Source organism: Arachis ipaensis, chromosome B3, assembly GCF_059453495.1.
Source record: "Arachis ipaensis isolate K30076 ecotype BB chromosome B3, ASM5945349v1, whole genome shotgun sequence".
Lineage (NCBI taxonomy): Eukaryota > Viridiplantae > Streptophyta > Magnoliopsida > Fabales > Fabaceae > Arachis > Arachis ipaensis.
In genome coordinates this window covers 65318967-65334332 of record NC_142438.1, presented here as the reverse complement: position 1 = coordinate 65334332, position 15366 = coordinate 65318967, and the positions used below count along the sequence as shown (strand labels likewise).

At 39.7% G+C, this 15366-nt stretch overlaps 1 non-coding gene across 1 annotated transcript; it reads left to right on the top strand.

The window, feature by feature from the left end:
• The first annotated feature begins 11534 nt into the window (after positions 1-11534).
• LOC148570943 (small nucleolar RNA R71) lies at positions 11535-11642 on the top strand. The gene has a single exon (XR_015908783.1). It is a non-coding gene; the product is annotated as a small nucleolar RNA R71 (small nucleolar RNA).
• The last annotated feature ends 3724 nt before the right edge of the window (positions 11643-15366 follow it).

Genomic DNA, 15366 nt, shown 5'->3' with positions numbered 1-15366 from the left:
GTTTCTTGTTCCTGATACTCCCACCCACCATGAGTATAATAACATGAATCATTCTGTGGTGGTGGAGAGTTTCTCATGAATTTTGATTGACCAAAAGATGATGGATACTCCTTTCTTTTTTGCAATGTGCTCAGTCTCAAACAATACTCATCCAAAGATAGTGGAAATTCCATAGTGAGGCAATATCACAAACAGCTAGTGGTTAGTATGCTAACAAGTGAATAAGCAAAGAAAACAAATTAAAATTTGCAGAAATTAGCAGTAATAAACTGAAACAAAAACTATTAACAAAAGAAAAGAAAAATTGCTCAATCTAGTTAACTTCCAATTGGAGAATTGTCAACCGAAAACCAATCCCCGGCAACGGCGCCATAAACTTGATGCGCATAAACTTGTTATGCTACGATTTAGGAAATTGCACGATCGGCAAAATTCCTTCCGGCAAGTGCACCGGTTATCGTCAAGTAAAAACTCACAATAGAGTGAGGTCGAATCCCACAAGGATTGGTTGAGTGAGCAATTCGGATTAGAAGTATGTTCTAGTTGAGCGGAATCAAGATTTAGATGAGAATTGCGGAATGTAAAATTGCATGAATTAAAGAGCGAGAAGCTAAATTGCTGAAATTAAAAGGGATGGGGGTGATTGCATGAATTTAATTGCAGAATGTAAAGAGAAAGTGGAAATCGGAGATGGGGAATTCATTGGGTTTTAGGAGATATTGAGATCTCCGAATCAAAACATGTTTATCTCTTCCTCAACCAATGCGTTCATTGAATTTTGCTTGGCAATCTTATATGATTGGATCCCAATCCCTTGGCTCACCAATTCTCTCTAAAAACAAACAAATTCCCAATCCCTTGGTTTAAATGTTCATAAGAAGAGATGATGCTCGATCACTGATTATACCACACAGTTTCATGAACCACAATTTGGTAGGATTACATGTCACAATATCCATCCAAACCCCAATCCAATTCACTGTGAGAAAGCTTCTCTAGCATGAATCCTCCATTCCTTTCCCAAGGTTCCGAAGGATTCCAATTATGGATAGTCTCTTTCCCAAGACAACTAACCAATGGAATTAGATCGAGAAGATTTCTAACAAAATTCAAGAGAAAAGATTGAAGAAGAAGAATAAACTATTATTGATTCATTGAATTACAATAGAGCTCCCTAACCCAATGAAAGGGGTTTAGTGAGTCATAGCTCTGAATTCAATTACAAAACTCAAGAAAATGATCCAAAGTTCCCCGATGCCCCCTCAGGGGCTGGATTCCCCTTTTTTTTTCCCGTCCGTTTCAAATGCAGGAACTAAGGCCTTTAAATAGGCTCCCTAAATTACAAAATGAAAATGAAATTCAAAGCAAATTACAATCAAATGAAAATAAACTATTCTAGATGATTCTTGTGGCCTTGATTTGGTGTTGTTGATGGGCCTTGCTTGCTTGAAGGGTAGAGTGACATAATTGATCCAAAAAGGATAATGATCCATAAACTACACTCAAACGTTGCACCCCCTTTCTTGAGTCGTCACTTTGTTCTCTTGTCAACCTTGCCAATTTGATGCCAAATATAGACTATTATACCTCGTTGGAAAGCTATGGATGTCAGCTTTCTAACGCAACTAGAAGCACCTCAATTGGATTTCTACAACTCGAGTTATACTCCATGGAAGGTGAAGAGGTCAGCTGGCCTGATTGCATGTTGGTACTATGCTCTTCTATGCACATTACGGGGCTGTTTTCTCCCTCAATTTTTAGTATCCACCATGCATGCCATATATGCTTGGAAAGCTCTAGATGTCTTCTTTCCAATGCATTTTGAATCACCTCATTTGGAGTTTTGTAGCTCAAGTTATTTATGTTTGAAGAAGGCATGGTCAAGCTGTTCCATATAACACGTTTAAGCTCCAGTTTAAGCTTAAACTGGAGCTTAAACGCTGGCACTCCCTGGAGGCACAAGCTCGAGCACGTTTAAGCTTCAGTTTAAGGTTAAACTGAAGCTTAAACGTGGAAATGAGAAAGCAACCCTGGAGGAGAAAAATAGTCGAACACGTTTAAGCTCCAGTTTAAGGTTAAACTGGAGCTTAAACGTGGAATGCTCCTGGTGCCTTTCTTACTTCTGGCGTTTAACCTCCAGTTTAAGGTTAAACTGGAGGTTAAACGTGGAAATGCTCCCCTGGTGAGATTCTCACTTCTGGCGTTTAACCTTAAACTTCAATTCCAGCATTATATGGCTTGGTAGTTTAAGTTCCAGTTTAAGCTTAAACTGGAGCTTAAACTCCACATGTGATATTCAAGCTTCCTTTATTGATTTTGTTGCTTCCTTGCCTAGCCTCTTCTTCCCTGAAATCATCCAAACAATTGCATCAAAGTCTTGCAAAATTTCATGAGAAATCTTCCATTCATAGCATTCAAGTAATATAACTAAAAACTCATGGAATTTGCATCAAAATCTTCATGTTTGGATGATTTAAGACAAGCATGACTATTTGGCCCAAATGATTACTTAAGGCTCAAGAAAATGCATAAAACAACTAAAAATAAAAGAAAAAGGCTAGTGAAACTAGCCTAAGATGTCTTGGCATCATTAGACATCCTGAAAAATAAAAATCTAGGATATAATAAAAGCAGGAAAACAAGTAGGCAAATAACAAGATAATCACAAAGTGGCAAAGGAGCAGTAAAATTATGAAATGAGTTAAAGAAATGTATAGTTTGGATTGTTTCGGAGGTAAAAATCTAAGTTGAGAAATCACAATCGAAAATAATTTATGAGTGGAATACTTGTTAATTAGGAGCAACAATAATCATGCCATGAGTGAAAAAGTTGAAAGAGTTAGTCAGAAAGCAGAGGGGGAAGTTAGAAAGTTAAAAGTGGGTAAAATTGAAAAAGAGGTTAGGAAGCGAAAATCAGTGAGTTAGTAAAAAGAAAGTCAGAGTAAGTGGCATGTGATGCACGAAAAACTGTCTCTCAACAAATTTCCTTCGGCAAGTATACCGAATTTGTCGTCAAGTAAAAACTCACAATAGAGTGAGGTCGAATCCAACAGGGATTGATTGATCAAGCAACTTTAATTAGAAGAATGTTCTAGTTGAGCGAATCCATAATTTGGGTTGAGAGTTGCAGAAAATAAAATGGCGGGAATATAAATAACAGAAAAGTAAATGCTAGAATTAAAGGACTGGAAGTAAATAACTGAAAATAAATTGCAGAATTGTAAATGGGAATGGGGGATTTGCTCATAAAAGTAAATTGCAGAAATTAAAGAGAATGGGTAAGATTAGAGTGGGGAGTTCATTGGGCTTAGGAGATGTTGCAATTCTCCGGATCAAGTTCATTTTCATCTCTTCCTCAATCAATGCACTCAATGATCTCCTTGGCAATCTTAATTGATTGAATTACAATTTCTTGCAATTTAATCTCTCAAATCTTGATCAATAGCCAATTCCTTGGTCAATTGCTCATGAGAAGAGATGAAGTATGGTCACTGATTATACCACATGCATTTCCCAAATCAAGTATTGAGAGGGTTATAGTCACATACCCATCCAAACCCAATTTGGTCCAGCATGAGAAAGCATTTCTAGCTTGATCTCTTCATTCCTCTTTCAAGGTTTAGAAGAGATCCAAGTTCGAATAGCTTCTTTTCCAAGATAACTACTCAATTGGATGAAGATCGAAAGCTTTCAAGTAAAATCAAGAGAAAAGATAAAAGAAGAATAATGAAAATTTGTATTGATCCATCAAATTACAACAGAGCTCCCTAACCCAATGAAAGGGGTTTAGTTGTTCATAGCTCTAGAAAATGAAAACAAAGATGGAGAATACATCATAAGACTAGAAATTGCAGAGAAGGTAAAATACAGAGGGTAGTTCTCTTTTCCAACTTTCAGAACCCCCTTTTACAATTCAAAGCTACTCCTATATATATTACTTCTCTCAGCTTCTAGTTGGCTCTTCAAGTCTTGGGCCTTTGGATCTTGAGTTTGAAGCAGTTCTCTTCTTCATTTGGGCTTGGCTTTACTTGCAGAGAGAAAATGTGAAGTGGGCAGAGACTTTAGCTCAGGACGTTAGGGGTGTCAACGTTTAGTGAAAATATAAGTTCGAGAACGTTAGTGACAATCAACTTTCTCACTAACGTTACTAAGTAAAAGCCACGTTAAATTCAACGTTAGTGGCATAAACGTTGCCTCTAAGTCCTTCGCACACGTTATTGAGACCTAACATTTCCAATAACTTTGAAAAGCCCCCCTTTGTTCCCACGTTAGAGCCCACGTTAACTTAGTTAACGTGGCTCTTTAACGTGGGCTTGCCATCCTTCGAGAACGTTAGTGACACTCAACATTGTCACTAACGTTCCAAGGTGCCCCTGTGTCTCACGTTAGAGTCCATGTTAACTAGGTTAACGTGGCTTCTAATGTGGCCATGCTTAGCCATCCCCAACGTTAGTGACAATGTTGAGTGTCACTAACGTTGGCCATTCTTTCACTCATCAACGTTAGCTTCCACGTTAACTAAGTTAACATGGAAGTTAACGTGGCTCCTTGGGGGGTTGTGTGGTTGCTTCCAACGTTAGTGACAATGTTGGGTGTCACTAACGTTGTCGACCACTCTTGCTTCTTACGTTAGCTCCCACGTTAACTTTTAACGTGGGAGTTAACGTGGTATATTTCTCCTTAGGCCAACGTTAGTGACAATGTTGAATGTCACTAACGTTGGCATTCCTTCCCCTTTTTAACGTTAGAGGCGACGTTAACTAAGTTAACGTGGACTCTAACGTGGCCACTTATGAGCATTTTCCAACGTTAGTGACAATGTTAAGTGTCACTAACGTTGGATCAACCTCCCTTCTCCACGTTAGAGTTCACGTTAACTTAGTTAACGTGACTCTTAACGTGGTCAATGATGGCTTTGAGAGCGTTATTGGCAATCACTTTTCTCATTAACTTTGCAAGTTACCTCCCATTCCTTGCTTCCTTTGCTCCTGAAATCAAGCAATAAAGCGCATCAAAGTTCTAGTCCAAGTCATAGGCAATGCAACATACAATTTGTCACTAAACTTATGCAAAATCCTCATGAAATAATGTAAAATGCACAATGTATGCTTGAATCAAGGTGTAAGTGAATATCTATCAAAAACTAGCTTATTTCCTAAGGAAATGCATGAAACTAACCTAAAAACAGTAAAGAAAAGGTCAGTGAAACTGGCCACGATGCCCTGGCATCACAACACTAAACTTAAAGCTTGCTTGTCCCTAAGCAAGTACTGGAACAAGAGAATGATGAATGGAATGCCAAGAGCAATGATTCATTCTTGTGGAAGTCATATCACTAATTTTATGGTGGTTTCATGCATAGCAACTTAGGTTCATTCCTGGCTTTCAGACCTTTATCATGTCCTAAAACACTCACTTTGCTTACATCCCATGAGACTTTTATTCATTGATCCCTTTATTGTCATTTCAGAGCTTATTGGTGTTCTTAGGCTAAGTGCTCTGTAAGGGGGCAACTTTTTAAGATAAGCTTTCAGCCAACACTCCCGAACCAGTTGGTTCAAGGTGCTAGGTGTTGAAGCACCCCTAAGGACTTACTCCCTCAAGTCTCTCCCCCATACATACACACCACAGGCATATAGTTCATTTATTTTCCTTCTTGAGACCTTGGTGTCCAGCACCTCTTTGGGTTACTAAATGCTCTGTGGTGAGGGTTACTCTTGATAATAGACTTTCAGCTGATAATCATGGGTTAGTTAACCCAAGTTACCAGGTGATAAAGCACCTCTAAGAGCTTATTCATCCAAGTAGATCCCTCACACAGGAACACCACAGACACATATCTTAAGATCAAAACCATTGGTGCCCAGCCTTATTGCTTACTCTTTTTCTTTTCTTTTTCAACCTTTATTGTTCTTTCCTTTTTTCTTATTAGGATCTTTTTATTTAGCTAGTCTCATGGAGTGTGTTCAAAGCATATGATTCATGACAGATAGTTGTCTTCCCACCTTGTGGTTGAACCAACTTGGCTAACTTATGACCACACCATAAACTCATGAACTTACTCCATAGTATGAACTCTACTCTGGTCTTTAAAAACACTCATTCTCTTTTCATTTGATTCAAATGGACAATCATACAAGTAAGTAAAGTAGGGATGCAGTGACATAAAGACTAGTGCACATAGACCTATTCAGAACTTAAAAGACAGAATTTAAAAAGGGTTCAACTACGAGTAACTACAAATCAAAAGTGCATTCGGACTTCAAACTTTCAACAATTCTGAGTACAATTAAGTAACAATACAACCTTTGGGTGATGATTTCTGGTTGCCCTCTCTCTTTGTCATCATCCTAGTTTTTGCTGCCTCGCTTCTTTGGGTAGAGGTGCACCATTTCCTCATAAGATTCCTGCAAGGTTACTAGAAGTTGCTTGTTCCCAAAGCACTTGAGACATAGTTAGCTTGCATGTATGCTGGTGCTTTTTGAACTCAATTTGGTGTGTGAACACCAAACTTAGTTCCTTGCCCAGTGCAAAACATTGCACATATACAGAGAACCCCATATCTTGTTGTCAACAAAGCAATGATCACCTATAGTCTAACTACATCTAAGTGGTATCTCTTGATTGGATGGAGCTAGCAATGTTCTTTTGGAGTGGAGTGTAATTCTAACCAATGTCTCTTGGTGGAACACCAAACTTAGAATTACACCATCACTCTTGGATTGTTCTGGTGTGGAACACCAAACTTAGCTCCTTACAATACAGGGGAAACGACTTGTGATTTTTATTGAAATAAAGATGAAAGTGAAACTACCTGAGGTTGGGTTGCCTCCCAACAGAGCGCTCTTTTATCGTCGCTAGCTCGACGAGTCCTTAATTACTTGAGATGGTACTTTACTCTGGGGCTTTCCCCCATGTTGCCCAGATAATGCTTGAGTCTTTATCCATTCACTATAAAAGTCCTCTCTGAACCTTCATCCGTGATTTCGATGTCGCCATATGGTGATACTTTCGTAACCATGAAAGGTCCGGACCACCTTGACTTAAGTTTTCCTGGGAACAGCCTTAATTTAGAATTGTAAAGGAGTACTCGCTGCCCCTTTTCGAAACTCCTTGGTGCAAGATGCATGTCATGTTTTCTCTTTGCCTTCTCTTTATACATCTTAGTGTTTTCATAGGCTTGTGACCTGAATTCCTCCATCTCTTGCAGCTGCAAGATCCTTTTTGCACCAGCAGAAATGCTGTCAAAATTTAGTATCTTGATAGCCTAGAGAGCTTTGTGTTCCAGCTCCAGTGGTAAATGACAAGCCTTCCTATAGACCAGTTGATATGGAGACATTCCAAGTGGAGTTTTGAATGCTGTTCTGTATGCCCAAAGAGCATCATCCAGCTTCTTCGACCAATCCTTTCTAGATGCACCCACAGTCTTTTCCAGGATCCTCTTCAGCTCTCTGTTGGATATCTCAGTTTGCCCACTTGTTTGAGGATGGTAAGGTGTGGCTACTTTGTGTTTTACCCCATATCGTAGGAGGAGAGCTTCTAGTGGTTTGTTACAAAAGTGGCTCCCTCCATCACTGATGAGGGCTCTTGGGACTCCAAACCGGCTAAAGATATTCTTCCTGAGGAAGTTCATGACTACCTTGTTATCATTAGTTGGGGTTGCGATAGCCTCTACCCACTTGGAAACATAATCCACTGCTACCAGGATGTACTTGTTTGCATATGAGGTTGGGAATGGTCCCATGAAATCTATTCCCCACACATCAAACAGTTCCAGTTCCAAGATGAAATTTTGTGGCATGGCGTTTCTTTTGGGCAAGTATCCAGATCTTTGGCATTCATTGCAGCTTTTTACTAGTTCCTTGGCATCCTTGAAAAGGGTGGGCAAAAAGAATCTGCTTTGTAACACCTTTGCTGCAGTTCTGTCCCCTCCAAAGTGCCCGCCATAACATGAACCGTGGCAATTCCACAGGACTTCTCTTCCTTCTTCTTCTGAAACACATCTTCTAAGGATTCCATCTGAACATTTCTTGAAGAGATATGGCTCGTCCCAGACAAAGTATTTTGCATCATTCATGAGCTTCCTTTTTTGATGTTTATTGATCCCTGGGGGTAATGCCCCAGTTGCCTTGAAATTTGCAATATCTGCAAACCATGGTGCTTTGTGAACTGTCATCAACTGCTCATCAGGGAAGAGCTCATTCACATTTGTATCATTTCATCCACCTTGATCATGAGGAATTTTGGATAGGTGATCCGCCACCTTGTTCTCCACTCCTTTCTTGTCTCTGATTTCAATATCAAATTTCTGCAATAGTAAGATCCACCTTATTAGTCTTGGCTTTGATTCTTGCTTGGCAAACAAATATTTAAGTGCTGTGTGATCTGTAAAGACAATCACTTTAGCACCAATGAGGTATGATCTAAATTTGTCAAATGCAAAAACTATTGCTAGCAACTCCTTTTCAGTGGTGGTATAATTTCTTTGAGTTTCATTAAGGACTTTGCTAGCATAGTATATCACACGAACTAAGTTATCTTTCCTTTGTCCTAACACTGCCCCAACTGCAAAATCAGATGCATCACACATCAATTCAAATGGTAGGTTCCAATCAAGTGGGGAAATGATAGGAGCAGAGGATAACCTCATTTTCAAATGTGCAAATGCTAGCATGCATGTTTCATCAAAGATAAATAGTGTATCAGATACAAGGAGATTGCTTAAGGGCTTGGCTATCTTTGAAAAATCTTTAATGAACCTTCTGTAAAAACCAGCATGCCCTAAAAAACTCCTAATTGCCTTGACATCACTGGGTGGGGGTAGTTTTTCAATAAGTTCCACTTTAGCTCTATCAACCTCAATGCCTTGGTGAGAGACTTTGTGACCAAGGACTATTCCTCCTGTCACCATGAAGTGGCATTTTTCCCAGTTCAAGACCAAATTGGTCTCTTGGCATCTTTTTAATACCAAGGCGAGGTGATGTAGGCAACTAGGAAAGGAATCTCCGAATACCGAGAAATCATCCATAAAAACTTCAATGAATTTTTCTATCATATCTGAAAAGATAGAAAGCATGCAGCGTTGGAAAGTTGCAGGTGCATTACATAGCCCAAATGGCATGCGCCTATAGGCAAACACTCCATACGGGCAAGTAAATGAGGTTTTCTCTTGGTCTCTGAGATCAACCACTATTTGGTTATATCCTGAATAACCGTTGAGAAAATAATAATATGCGTGCCCTGCAAGTCTTTCCAACATCTGATCCATGAATGGAAGGGGAAAATGGTCTTTTCGTGTAGCCTCATTGAGTTTTCTGTAGTCTATGCACATCTGCCATCCTGTGATGGTCCTTGTAGGTATGAGTTCGTTCTTCTCATTGGGAACCACAGTGATTCCTCCCTTCTTGGGCACAACATGTATGGGGCTAACCCAAGGGCTGTCCGAAATTGGGTATATGACCCCTCCTTGCCAAAGCTTCATAACCTCTTTCTGTACTACTTCCTTCATGATTGGGTTCAGCCTTCTTTGGGATTGAATGGATGGCTTAGCATCATCTTCCAACAGTATTTTATGCATGCATATGGCTGAACTGATTCCCTTCAAGTCAGCAAGGGTCCATCCAATGGCATCCTTATGCTCCCGCAGCACCTTGAGTAGCTCGTCCTCTTGATCTTGACTGAGGGATGAATTTATGATCACTGGGTAGTTTTCATTTTCTCTTAGAGAAGCATATTTGAGAGTGGGTGGCAGTGCTTTGAGTTCAAGTTTTGGTGCTTCTGACTTTTCGTTCCCTTCCTTTGGTGCATCTGGTATATGTATTTCTGCCGTGGCCATCTCTTCACTTGATTCAGATTCTTCCTCCACCAATCTCTCGTCTTCTTCAGGTTCTTCTTCTTCAAAATTCTCCTGCACTTCATCCTCAAGTGCTTCTAACCTCATGCATTCCCCCAATTGTTCTGGTGGGTAACTTATGGCCTTGAACACATTGAATGTCATCTTTTCATTGTGTAATCTCAGGGTGAGGTCACCCTTCTGAACATCAATGACAGCTCCAGCAGTGGCCAAGAATGGCCTTCCCAGGATGATGGAGGTCTTGGCATCCTCCTGCATGTCCAGCACCACAAAATCTGCTGGAAATATGAAATCTTCCACTTTTACCAGCAAATCGTCTACTATCCCATGAGGGAATTTGAACGATCGGTCTGCCAGTTGTAGGGCCATTTTTGTTGGTTTAGCCTCCTCAATTTTCATCTTTCTCATCATAGCTACTGACATCAAATTGATGCTGGCCCCAAAGTCACAAAGAGATTTCTCTACTGTGATTTCCCCTATAATACAAGCGATATGAAAACTCCCAGGATCCTTCAGTTTCTGGGGTAGTTTATGCTGAATAATAGCACTACACTCTTCGGTTAGTATCACAGTCTCATTGTTCTTCCAGCTTCTCTTCTTAGTCATTAGCTCCTTCAAAAATTTGGCATAGAGTGGCATTTGTTCTATGGCTTCAGCAAAGGGTATGTTGATTTATAGTTTCTTGAAGATTTCCAAAAATCTCAAGAACTGGTTGTCATCTTCCTTTTTCTTCAATAGCTGGGGATATGGAGCTCTTGAGATGTTCAGTTATGGCATCTCTTTTTTTTTTCTGCAGACTTGGCGTGGGAGGTTGAACTCCATCTTGCTCTTCTCCCTTTTTATTTGAGCCTTCTTCTTGTGGTTTTTGGGGCAGTTCCTTCAATTCCTTCCCACTCCTAAGTGTGATAGCTTGACACTCCTCCCTTTTGCTTGAATTGGCATCATAGCAAAGGTTGTGGTTAGGAAGCTGCTTAAATAGATAGCTGATTTGTGTCTCCAGTTTCTTGATGGCAGCATTTTGATTCTGCATGTTTGACTGCACTTCCTCTCTGAATGCTTTACTGTTTCGAATGTCTTTGCATACTCCTTCAAGTAAGGTTTCAATCTAAGAGAGCTTGTCATCAATTGATGGGTGATTCGGAGCAGATGTGCTGTTTTGGTTTTGATAGGCGTGTGGAGAAGTGTTGTTATGGGGGTTGTAACGTCGCTGGTCTTGGTTTTGATCTTGCTGACTTCCCCACCCAAAGTTTGGGTGGTTTCTCCATCCAGGGTTGTAGGTCTTGGAGTATGGATCAAAGTTTTGCCTTGGTGAATTCCCAATGTAATTGGCTTGCTCCTGACTCCCCTCTGCTTCTTCATTCACTCCTTCTTGGGTTGTTGCTGAAGTTGAGATTGCTGCTACTTAGTTCATCTCCATCTTCTTGGTGAGGTCAGCCAGCTGTTGGGTAATGAGCTTGTTTTGGGCCAACAGAGCATCTACATTGTTTAGCTCCATTACTCCTCTTGTGTTCCCTCTTTCGGAAGCATAGAAGTAGTCGTTCTCTGCTACTGTTTCAATAACATCTATGGCTTCCTCAATAGTCTTCTTCTTGTTCAAAGATCCTCCGGATGAATGGTCTACGGCCTTCTTTGACTCATAAGAGAACCCTTCATAGAAAATGTGCAGCTGCACCCATTCGTTAAACATGTCTGGTGGGCACCTCCTTGTTAGGTCTTTAAACCTCTCCCATGCTTCATATAGAGTCTCACCATCTTGTTGCCTGAAAGTTTGGACCTCAGCTCTCAGCCTATTGATTCATTGAGGAGGGTAAAATCTTGCTAGGAATTTGTTCACCACGTCTTCCCAAGCTGTCAAGCTTTCCCTTGGGAAAGATTCCAGCCACATGGCTGCTTTGTCCCTAAGTGAGAATGGAAATAAGAGAAGTCTATAGGAGTCAGGATGAACACCATTAGACTTCACTGTATCACATATTCTCAGGAAGCTGGTTAAATGTTGATTGGGGTCTTCTTGAACACCTCCTCCAAACGAACAGTTGTTCTGAACAAGGGTGATGAGCTGTGGTTTAAGTTCAAAGTTGTTGGCATGGATTGTTGGCTTTTGGATGCTACTTCCACAATTGCATGGGTTTGGATTGATGTGAGAGCCCAAAACTCTTCTATCCTCCCCAGTATGATTTGCTCTACCTCCTCCCCCATGGTTGTGATCCTCTTCTTCATGATGGTTTTCCATGTTGTCTTCCATGTTTGGTTCAAAGAATTCCTCTTCTTCCTCAGCACCAACCACTTTCTTTCCTCTTGCCTCCCTCCTTAATCTAAGGAAGGTCCTCTCAGATTCAGAATCGAAGGAAGTTGAAGCCCCGCTTCTTCTCCCTATCATACAACCATCAAGTGCAAGCAAGAAAAGATAGGTGCAGAAAGTATTTTTGTCAGAATTACTGTTAGTTGTGGGTGATGCAATATATCAAACAGTTAGTGGGTTAGCAAACAGAATTGAAAATAACAAAGAAAAACAAAAGAGTAGAGGGGGAAGGGAAGAAGTTTAACTAAAACAGAAAGTAAATCACTCAAACAAAAAATGAAATTCACAAAATAAAAATGCTCAATCTAGTGATCTTCCAATTTAATCATTGTTGATGCACAATCAATCCCCAGCAACGGCGTCATAAACTTGATGCACGAAAAACTGTCTCTCAACAAATTTCCTTCGGCAAGTGTACCGAATTTGTCGTCAAGTAAAAACTCACAATAGAGTGAGGTCGAATCCCACAGGGATTGATTGATCAAGCAACTTTAATTAAAAGAATGTTCTAGTTGAGCGAATCCAGAATTTGGGTTGAGAGTTGCAGAAAATAAAATGGCGGAAATGTAAATAACAGAAAAGTAAATGCTAGAATTAAAGGACTGGAAGTAAATGACTGAAAATAAATTGCAGAATTGTAAATGGGAATGGGAGATTTGCTCATAAAAGTAAATGGCAGAAATTAAAGATAATGGGTAAGATCAGAGATGGGGAGTTCATTGGGCTTAGGAGATGTTGCAATTCTTCGGATCAAGTTCATTTTCATCTCTTCCTCAATCAATGCACTCATTGATCTCCTTGGCAATCTTAATTGATTGAATTACAATTTCTTGCAATTCAATCTCTCAAATCTTGATCAATAGCCAATTACTTGGTCAATTGCTCATGAGAAGAGATGAAGTATGGTCACTGATTATACCACATGCATTTCCCAAATCAAGTATTGAGAGGGTTATAGTCACATACCCATCCAAACCCAATTTAGTCCAGCATGAGAAAGCATTTCTAGCTTGATCTCTTCATTCCTCTTTCAAGGTTCAGAAGAGATCCAAGTTTGAATAGCTTCTTTTCCAAGATAACTACTCAATTGGATGAAGATCGAAAGCTTTCAAGTAAAATCAAGAGAAAAGATAGAAGAAGAATAATGAAAATTAGTTTTGATCCATCAAATTACAACAGAGCTCCCTAACCCAATGAAAGGGGTTTAGTTGTTCATAGCTCTAGAAAATGAAAACAAAGATGGAGAATACATCATAAGACTAGAAATTGCAGAGAAGGTAAAATACAGAGGGTAGTTCTCTTTTCCAACTTTTAGAACCCCCTTTTACAATTCAAAGCTACTCCTATATCTATTACTTCTCTCAGCTTCTAGTTGGCTCTTCAAGTCTTGGGCCTTTGGATCTTGAGTTTGAAGCAGTTCTCTTCTTCATTTGGGCTTGGCTTTACTTGCAGAGAGAAAATGTGAAGTGGGCAGAGACTTTAGCTCAGGATGTTAGGGGTGTTAACGTTTAGTAAAAATATAAGTTCAAGAACGTTAGTGACAATCAACTTTCTCACTAACGTTACTAAGTAAAAGCCACGTTAACTTCAACGTTAGTGGCATAAACATTGCCACTAACGTTGCCTCTAAGTCCTTCGCACACGTTATTGAGACTTAACAATTCCAATAACTTTGAAAAGCCCCCTTTTGTTCCCGCGTTAGAGCCCACGTTAACTTAGTTAACGTGGCACTTTAACGTGGGCTTGCCATCCTTCGAGAACGTTAGTGACACTCAACATTGTCATTAACGTTCCAAGGTGCCCCTATGTCTCACGTTAGAGTCCATGTTAACTAGGTTAACGTGGCTTCTAACGTTGCCATGCTTAGCCATCCCCAACGTTAGTGACAATGTTGAGTGTCACTATCGTTGGCCATTCTTTCACTCATCAACGTTAGCTTCCACGTTAACTAAGTTAACGTGGAAGTTAACGTGGCTCCTTAGGGGGTTGTGTGGTTGCTTCCAACATTAGTGACAATGTTGGGTGTCACTAACGTTGTCGACCACTCTTGCTTCTTACGTTAGCTCCCACGTTAACCAAGTTAACATGGGAGTTAACGTGGTATATTTTCCCTTAGGCCAATGTTAGTGACAATGTTGAATGTCACTAATGTTGGCGTTCCTTCCCCTTTTTAACGTTAGAGGCCACGTTAACTAAGTTAACGTGGACTCTAACGTGGCCACTTATGAGCATTTGCCAACGTTAGTGACAATGTTAAGTGTCACTAACGTTGGCTCAACTTCCCTTCTCCACGTTAGAGTTCACGTTAACTTAGTTAACGTGACTCTTAACGTGGTCAATGATGGCTTTGAGAGCGTTATTGGCAATCACTTTTCTCATTAACTTTGCAAGTTACCTCCCATTCCTTGCTTCCTTTGGTCCTGAAATCAAGCAATAGAGCGCATCAAAGTTCTAGTCCAAGTCATAGGCAATGCAACATACAATTTGTCACTAAACTTATGCAAAATCCTCATGAAATAATGTAAAATGCACAATGTATGCTTGAATCTAGGTGTAAGTGAATATCTACCCAAAACTAGCTTATTTCCTAAGGAAATGCATGAAACTAACCTAAAAATAGTAAAGAAAAGGTCAGTAAAACTGGCCACGATGCCCTGGTATCAGCATGATGATTGGTTTCTAAGAAACAAGAATTTCACAATTTTAAGCAACAGACAACTCATATTCAAGCAAGAAAATCAAGTTGTTGATGATTCATATAGATATAGAAATAGTGAAAAGTGAAATCTAATTATCAATAATGTGATTTATTAACCGGGAAAACAGAGGAATAAGAATGTTGGCCCGTGCATTCAGGAATTGGTTTGGTAAAAGCTGAGGAATGCCAAATTTAAATTGCCAAAACCAAAACAAGAATGAAAATCAAAACAATTTACAGAAAATTGAGCAGCATTCCGGCTAAAATTGGATATTCCTGGGTAATAAACACCAAGCAGAATAGTTCATATAAATTAAAATAAAGCTGCAAATAGACATAAATAATATGATCATGAAAGAGCAGTCTCAATAGCAGCATGAGCAGTAAGAACATCATATGAACAATACTAACATCACAGGCAAAACAGAATTACAGAATATGTAAAACAAACAGCAAGTACAGTGCAATTATCAAGCCTAAATCCACTAACCACACCCTAGCTACCTAACCACCTAG